Source organism: Hyperolius riggenbachi, chromosome 1, assembly GCF_040937935.1.
Source record: "Hyperolius riggenbachi isolate aHypRig1 chromosome 1, aHypRig1.pri, whole genome shotgun sequence".
NCBI lineage: Eukaryota > Metazoa > Chordata > Amphibia > Anura > Hyperoliidae > Hyperolius > Hyperolius riggenbachi.
The window spans coordinates 99,073,798-99,082,186 of NC_090646.1; the positions used below are offsets into that span (position 1 = coordinate 99,073,798).

The following is an 8,389-nucleotide window of genomic DNA, read 5'->3' on the forward strand; positions in this document are numbered from 1 at the left end:
ATCAGAGCGGAGATGCGCACACATCAGCGCTGGCACTCTCCTGAAAAGCCCATTGCCAGCCGTTCACGCCAATCGGCGTGGAGCGGTCCTGGGTTGCCGCACTGCTCACGCCAATTGGCTTGGAGCAGTCGGCAAGAGGTTAACTTAGGGAAGACAATTAAAGACCATTATTATTATTTACTGCTAGGCATTCCGCCAATGCAGATTTCCTCTACCGCTGTATTCCAACGGTATTTAGCAGTATTCTGACGGTATCTTGATTTCCGCAGAATTCCGCCTACAGATTACCGCACTACAAATACTCATTCTCTGATTGGCTTATTTATTCCGAGTCTTCTGATTGGCTTAAAATAACCGACTATTAGTATAACGGATTTCCGCTGAAATTTCGGCTACCGCTTAACACACTACAAATCCTCAATCTCTGATTGGCTGATTCATCCCCAGTGTTCTGATTGGCTTAAAATTACCAGCTATTGGTTCAGAGGATTTCCGCAGAAATTTCCGCTACCACTTACCACAATACAAATCCACACTCTCTGATTGGGTTAAAATGACCAATTATCGGTATAGCGGAAATTTCCACGATTTACGATGAATTCCACATTCTGAGGCCATTGCAAAAATACATGCCTTGGTTGAGGGCATCATGAATATGGAACATGTAAGTAGTTATTGGTGGATGGATCTGTGCAGCAATACCAGTAAATCAATACAATTGCATTGTTCATTTTTCTTCATGTCACTAAAGCAGGGTTCACACTTATTGTTGTGAAAAACCAAACTTTTTTTTGCATATGCTTTTTTATGTTAAAATTGCTCGTATGCGTATTTTTGTGCGCTTTTTCTTTATTGCATCCAATTGACATCAATGGGAATTTGCAGTTCTGCACCTGGCTACTGGCCGCAAGCGCCATTCTGCTTCAATTGCATGCAGCTGAATAGAAGCATTTAGTAACACTGCACGTATCACTTTTGACATGCGGCAGCATTACTCTGCAGCAAACATGGTGCCTAAGCGCTAGCAAGTGCCTGGCCGGTGGACAGGAGCAGATGGCAGTGTATTTATCACTTTTAGCTGCTCATGGAAAAAAGGCCTTAGACACCGGCAGACCAAGTAGTCGCTTGGGGCGCCGTGTGTGTGTGTGTGGGGGGGGGGACATGTACACCGCCCACCATACCCCCCATGGTGAACTGGCTTTCTGTGTCTAATAGACGCTGTGCCAATTCACTCTTTGCAGCCCGCAGCTCACCTCTCCAGCCTGCAGAGTGTTCTGGCAGGCAGAGCAGGGCTACGGGAAGATGGTGTCTCTAGTACAGGACTTTGTGCGGCATCTTCCCGTAGCCCTGCTCTCTGCCTGTCAGCGTGGCAGGAGTATTGTAGCCACCGGCTGCAGGATGGCGATCGGGGAGCTGCGCACCACACAGAGGTCTTCTGCAGGTAAGTAAATGCTTTTTTTTTACACGCCATTATTTTCTGGTGAAATGCTTCCCGCATTACGATTATTTTCTGGTGAAACATTGCCACATTATAATTATTTTCTGGTGAAACATTGCCACATTATGATTATTTTCTATTGAAACATTGCCACATTATGATTATTTTCTATTGAAACATTGCTGCATTATGATTATTTATTGGTGAAACATTGCCACATTATGATTATTTTCCAGTGAAACATTGCCACATAATGATACTTTTTTGGTGAAACATTGCCACATTATGATTATTTTCTAGTGAAACATTGCTGCATTACGATTATTTTTTGGTGAAACATTGCCACATTATGATTTTTTTCAAGTGAAACATTGCCATATTATGATTATTTTCTGGTGAAACAATGCTGCATTACGATTATTTTCTGGTGAAACATTGCCACATAATGATTCTTTTTTGGTGAAACATTGCCACATTATGATTATTTTCTAGTGAAACATTGCTGCATTACGATTATTTTTGGTGAAAGATTGCCACATTATATTTATTTTCTGGTGAAACATTGCCATATTATGATTATTTTATGGGGAAACATTGCCGCATTATGATTATTTTATGGGGAAACATTGCCACATTACGATTTATTTTAAAGGGGGGGAACCACGGGGGCACCACAGGTTTTCTTGCCTGGTGTGACAAAATGGCTAGTGATGCCCCTGCTTAGATGTCCAGCCTAACTAGCAGTGCATTGCACGCCAGCATTAAAAATCCTATTAAGGGCCAGTGCACACCAAACACCTCTTGCAGATCCTCAAAACGCTAGAGGTTTTTGAAGCAGATTTCAGAGCAATTCTAGGCATTTTTTCTAAACATGCCTAGTGTTTTTTTGGGCGTTTTTGTGTAGCAGATTTCATATATTGTTACTGTAAAGCTGTTACTGAACAGCTACTGTAACACAAACGCCTGGAAAACCGCTCTGATCTAGCGTTTTTCAGAGAAGTTTTCCACTTTCCTATACTTTAACATTGAGGCAGAAATGCCTCAGAAATCAAAAAAATGCTGCAGCATTTACAATTGTTGAAAAAACTACCCGCTCTGGTGTGCACCAGCCCATTCACTTTCATTAGCCAAGCGGTTTTCCCCCTGCAAGCGTTTTAAAAAACGCTCCAGAACCGCTCTGGTGTGCACCAGCCCTCTATGTTTATTTTCTGTGCATAGTGTTGCCATTACTAACAAGATGGCTTTACTCATGCAGAGAAAGGAAAATAAAGAAAAAAATCAGCTATGGGCATGATACGTGTGGCTTAGGATGTATGTGACTTGGGACATGTGTGCTGCCTACAAAACTTTGGTTAAATGGGATAGCAATTCACCAAACATTACATTTTACTATTAAACAATACATGTGAGTAAAATTGACTATTTTGTTGATAATTAACTCCAATCAAATCCAAGGAGAATAACTACAAAACAAAGGGGGGGGGGGGGGGGGCAACATTCAAGGGAACCTGAGGTGAGGCTGAATAGATTGACTTTCTTTCCACATTGGCCTCAATTCACTAAGCAGTTTAGACTAGTCTACTGATGGATTTTAGTCTACTGATTGTTTGGTGTAAATCAGTTGCATCACAAGGGAATTCACTAATAATTACTGATTGCTTTAGACCTGTTTTTAGACCTGGTCTAAAACATTCGGTAATTAGGTTGGTAAAGCAGGGGAAATGATCAAAAGATGCAATTCACAAACAAGTAGCAATGACTGACATCCTTCTCCTCTGATGAGCTCTCCTCTGGATACAATACCTCACAGAAGTACTTTACTTGACAGAAATCAGCTGGTCTAATCTCTGTCAGAAAAAGTGGGTGTGGTTACTCCTTGTTTGCCTTTGTGAATTGCATCTTTTGATCATTTCCCCTGCTTTACCGGCCTAATTACCGAATGTTTTAGACCAGGTCTAAAAACAGGTGCACCAAACCATCAGTAGACTAAAACCATCAGTAGACTTTTAGCCACACGTGGTCTATTAAAAGGATGTGAGCATTACATTTTGAAAATGTTTTAATTGAAGCTCCTTTTTGATGGAGCAAAGTGTTCTGTACACGCGTACATCAAAAAAGGACGTCGGGGGAAAAGGGCGCATGGTGTAAACGATAAGCAGTATTATCGTTTATAAAAATATTGTGTAGAATTTTGTTTACAAATAGTGTTTTAACAATTTATAAATCATTAAATAATGTGTATGAAATCAGCAATTCTTAAAACGTTAATCTTCCCTGTTTCTAAACTGAAACTTATAATTATGTTTGTTAAAAAAACAGTAATATTTGTTTAAACATTATAATTATATATTGTTATGAATAATCTTGATTTATCATTTATTATTATAATAAAATGTGAAAATATTGTTTATAACAATGATATTAATATAAGTACATTCATAATAACTGTTGATTAGTATTATTAAAATTGTACTAAAAATATACCTAACCCTACTCTCACACAGAACCCTCCCTGTACCTATCCCTAACCCCTAGACGCCCTGGTGGTGCCTAAACCTAAGACCCCCCTGGTGGTGCCTAAACCTAAGACCCCCCTGGTGGTGCCTAAACCTAAGACCCCCCTGGTGGTGCCTAAACCTAAGACCCCCCTGGTGGTCCCTAAACCTAAGACCCCCCTGTTGGTGCCTAAACCTAAGACCCCCTACTTATGGATAATAATGTTTTACAAACATTAATAAATAAAAATTTTTAATAAAAACATTTAAATCATTTTTTTGGGTGGATAATAATGTTTTAGAAATGTTTTACAAATAGTGATTGTAAAAAATATATTGGAATTTACGCTAGGTACTGATCGCTTTATTTTGTGAATAATAATGTGTTACAAACAGTAAAGGTTAAAATGTTAAATAATGTTTTAATTAAATAGGATACATATGTTTAGTATTTTTATAAACGTTATTCGTCACGGGCTCATTTTATAAAGTTAAATCATCACAAGCACAGTTATAAAACATTAAATATCTCCGGGCGCCGTTTGTAAAACGTTAATAATCTCTGGCGCCCTTTTTTCCCTGTTCGGTGCCCATTAAACGATATTTATAATGGGAGTGAATGGGGCGCCCTTTTTGTCCACTTGTCTCATGCGCCCAAATCTCCTGCTTCCTCTGTACACACAGATAGGCATTTAGCATAACAAGTTAGAACTCTTTACTGAAGAAAAACATGCAGAGATATATCATACACCACCATCAGTAAATGCAGCTCACTTAGAACACAGAAAAACACAGAATGAATACAGGAAATCACAATACCATAGACATCTTCACATCATTCTACAGACAGTGACGTCTTGTGGTTGTGTTACTACAATGCAGTTTAATGTAATAATGTTGTTACTACCAACACCCCTACTGGATGCTCATTAATTGTGCAGTGTTTAGTACTCTGTAGCCCTCTGTGTCTATATGGAAGCCTCCATTTTCTCTCTTCTTTGCAACAGAATCCATAGATTCCCACTGGTTATTCTCGTATATGTTCCCAGACAGGCAATGCATGCTGGGGACACATGATGCATGCTGGGAGATGTAGTTCCCATGGATGTGGTTACATGATGTACTCATCTACTAGCACGGCCTGAGACTACATCTTAATCCATCTCTGGCCAATGGAGCAGCTCCCATAGGTAAGTAAATGACTTTCTCACCACTAAATGCCGCACAATTAACTAACCTCCCTTAGGGCAAGGTTCATTTAAAAAAAATCAAATTGTGCCGTTAAGATCCCTTTAAAGATCCCTTTACTGGGCAGATTTCTATGGACTGTAGACGGTTGTACCAGGTCTGAGCTGATGGATCAACTGGACATTTCCCAGTTGGCTAAGAAATCTGGCATGCAGTCTGCTGCTTATACATTTCCTGTTTACTGATGCTTCTGTGGAAGAACTTGGACAGCACATCTGGAAACATCTGAATGTCGGCCTGTGAGAGACCTTATTGATGCAAGAAGACCAGCTTGTGTGCTTTTGCTATGTGCGTGTGTCTGTATATGTGTGTTTGTAGGTGTGCATTTTTATATATAGCTGTGCGTTTGTGTATGTGTTTGTAAATGCACATACAGCATATTCTGGCGTATAAGACTACTTTTTAACCCTTGAAAATCTTCTGAAAAGTCAGGGGTCGTCTTATACGCCGGGTGTGATTGATACCAGGTGATACGCCCTATCCTGTTACCAACTCTCAGACCTCCCTGCTGAGGACTGTAGTGAAGCGGCGCAAAGAGGTAAATAGGTACAAGGATGGGCCAGAAGGATGAAAGAGACGTGTGTTATGGGCACAGCGTGATCTATTCTTCCATACCTCTCTGATAAACAGGGAGACAAGGAGAGCTGACCAATCCGCTTATGGAGAGTTGCCCAATCCAACCAGTCAATCGCCTATATACTGTTATATACTGGGTACCACATACAGTACAGCACACATAGCACCAGTATATTGTGGTTTTGTTTTTTTTTAGTTAGTGTGCGTTGGAAGAGGGGTAGTCTTATACGGCGAGTATATCCCTAACTCTATACTTTAACTGGAAAAGTTGGGGGATCGTCTTATACGCCGGAATATACAGTATTTATTTTTCATAAAGTAGAAATATCATGTATTACTTAAAGTGGACCTGAAATCAGAACTTCATCCCTGCTCTAAAAGATACACAACAGCATAATAATCTTTAAAGATAAACATTTCTTTGTTACAGCTGATACAAACCCTGCAACAAATCTGCAGTGTGTCTACTTCCTGCTTTCATGGAAGCAGACATAGAGTTAACATCCTGTGCTTACAAATTAGCAGCTCTGCCATGGCAGAGGAGATTCCTGAGTTGACACAGCTGAAGAGATACACTTGTGATTAGTCATAGATGAGGTGCAGGTACTTTTTTTGGTAACATAAGAAGGGATTGTCTGAGGGTACGGTGAGTTTGAGAGAGAGTGAGGTATATCTGGCATGGTAATAATTTGTAGTTGTTGTTTCGAGAAGCAAAATCATTTACATACATTACCAATAATCAATTTGTATTAGTGTCAACAAAATTAATTAATGTAGGCTACAATCTTCCCATTCCTGCCTGGTAAAAAGGGCTTGGAGATTGCGGCTAGTAGAATATCGGTACAACTACTGATGTTCTACTACTTAATTCCAATAGTAGAGAATTGAAATCTCGGTAAAACCTCCCTCTACCAATGTCTAACTCTAACACGTTCCACCGATGCCTAACCCTAAGACCCCCCTCTGCCTATGCCTAACCCTAAGACCTCCCTCCACTGATGGCTAACCCTAAGACCCTCCTCTGCCTATGCCTAACCCTAAGACCTCCCTCCACTGATGGCTAACCCTAAAACCTCCCACTGCCTATGCCTAACCCTTAACTCCCCAAGGGGCCTAACACTAAGGGCCTGTTTCCATTTGAACCACAAGCGTCTGCGAGACACGCAGCGGCACTTCCAGATCTGCGGATACGCTGATGAATCCCATCAGCCGTGCCATGCACGGCTATGGGATTCTCGCAAATTCGGATGGAAATGCCGGCCAAATCGCTAACGCAAGCGATTCAGCCAGCGGTGCCATTGTTCTCTATGGCAGAGTTTCCCCACGCAATTTGCCTGCGGGGAAACAGGCCCTTAACCATCCCCCCTCCTGACCCCCCCTCCTGACCTTACCCTACTCCCCACCACAAAGCAGCACGGTGGCATAGTGGTTAGCACTCTCGCCTTGCAAGCGATGGGTCCCCGGTTCGGATCCCAGCCAGGTCAACATCTGCAAGGAGTTTTTATGCTTTTCCCGTGTCTGCGTGGGTTTCCTCCCACATCCCAAAAACATACATATAAGTTAATTGGCTTCCCCCCAAAAAATTGGCCCTAGACCATACATGCACTACACGATACATACATATGACTAGGTGTATGTATCGTGTAGTGCATGTATGGTAGGGACTAGATTGGGAGCCCCTCTAAGGGACAGTTAGTGACAAGACAATATACTCTGTACAGCGCTGCGTAATATGTCGGCGCTATATAAATACTTAAATAAATAAAGCCACGATTTGTGGCAAAGGAAGTAAATTTGGCCACTCAGAGACGCCCGAAAAAAATCACAGGTGCCAAGGCATGCCAATATCTAAATTGTGGCATTGCATAGTGGGGACCCAAATTTCATAGCCTATATGCACCCAAATTTCCATTCTTTGCCGCTAGTTGCAGCTTTTATAATAATGAGCGCCTATTCCGCCAGAGCTCCTGCGCCCTTTTTTCCTGTTCTGAATTGGCAAAGGGAAGGAGGGTGAAGACATTGTGTGCCTTGTCAGGGGCACGAAAATGGCCAGAAACAGCCCTGCCTCTGAGCCAGATGTGTAGAGGGGCACCAGTCTGGCAGTTTCAAGCTAGTTAGTCACGTGACCAATGTTGCTGAGGTAAGTGAAAACTACAAAATTACACTTCTATATCCTCAGCCATCATATTAAATTTAGTGATTTTCTCCTTTAAATACATTCTTAAAAACAACAACACATAGTTGATAGTAAAAATAAGAAAGACACATACCGTCTGTGCATGCTGGGAACTGGCCAGATTCTTTTCTGCTACACCTGTCAGAAACAAAAGTGATGTTTTAGTTCTGGTTTCTACTTGGATTCACATGACATTAAATGCTATCATCTATGATAAATTAGCGGGATGAGAGTCATCTATTTACCATCAGGCTGCCTTTCAGTGACCGATATAAAAATAATGTGCACCAAGTGACTTTTACAGAAAGCACCTGACTTCGCTCGAGTCGTTCTGTGACCAATGTATCTTCAGCAGTCACCTCCTATTTCCTTTCCAGAGCAGGGCTTCCAAACCACATGTGCAGAAACCCACCACACCGGTCACTTGTAAGACGTGCAACACACATGCAAGAGCAG

At 41.4% G+C, this 8,389-nt stretch overlaps 1 protein-coding gene across 1 annotated transcript in view; it reads right to left on the reverse strand.

Annotated features, from left to right (window-relative positions):
- The window catches only part of LOC137545831 (uncharacterized), a 114,960-nt gene extending 106,888 nt beyond the window's left edge, over positions 1–8,072 (reverse strand). Inside the window, exon 1 of the mRNA XM_068267513.1 lies at positions 8,028–8,072. The gene's annotated coding sequence lies outside the window, so the exon portion shown is untranslated. The remainder of the gene's footprint in view (positions 1–8,027) is intronic.
- Positions 8,073–8,389: the final 317 nt, after the last annotated feature.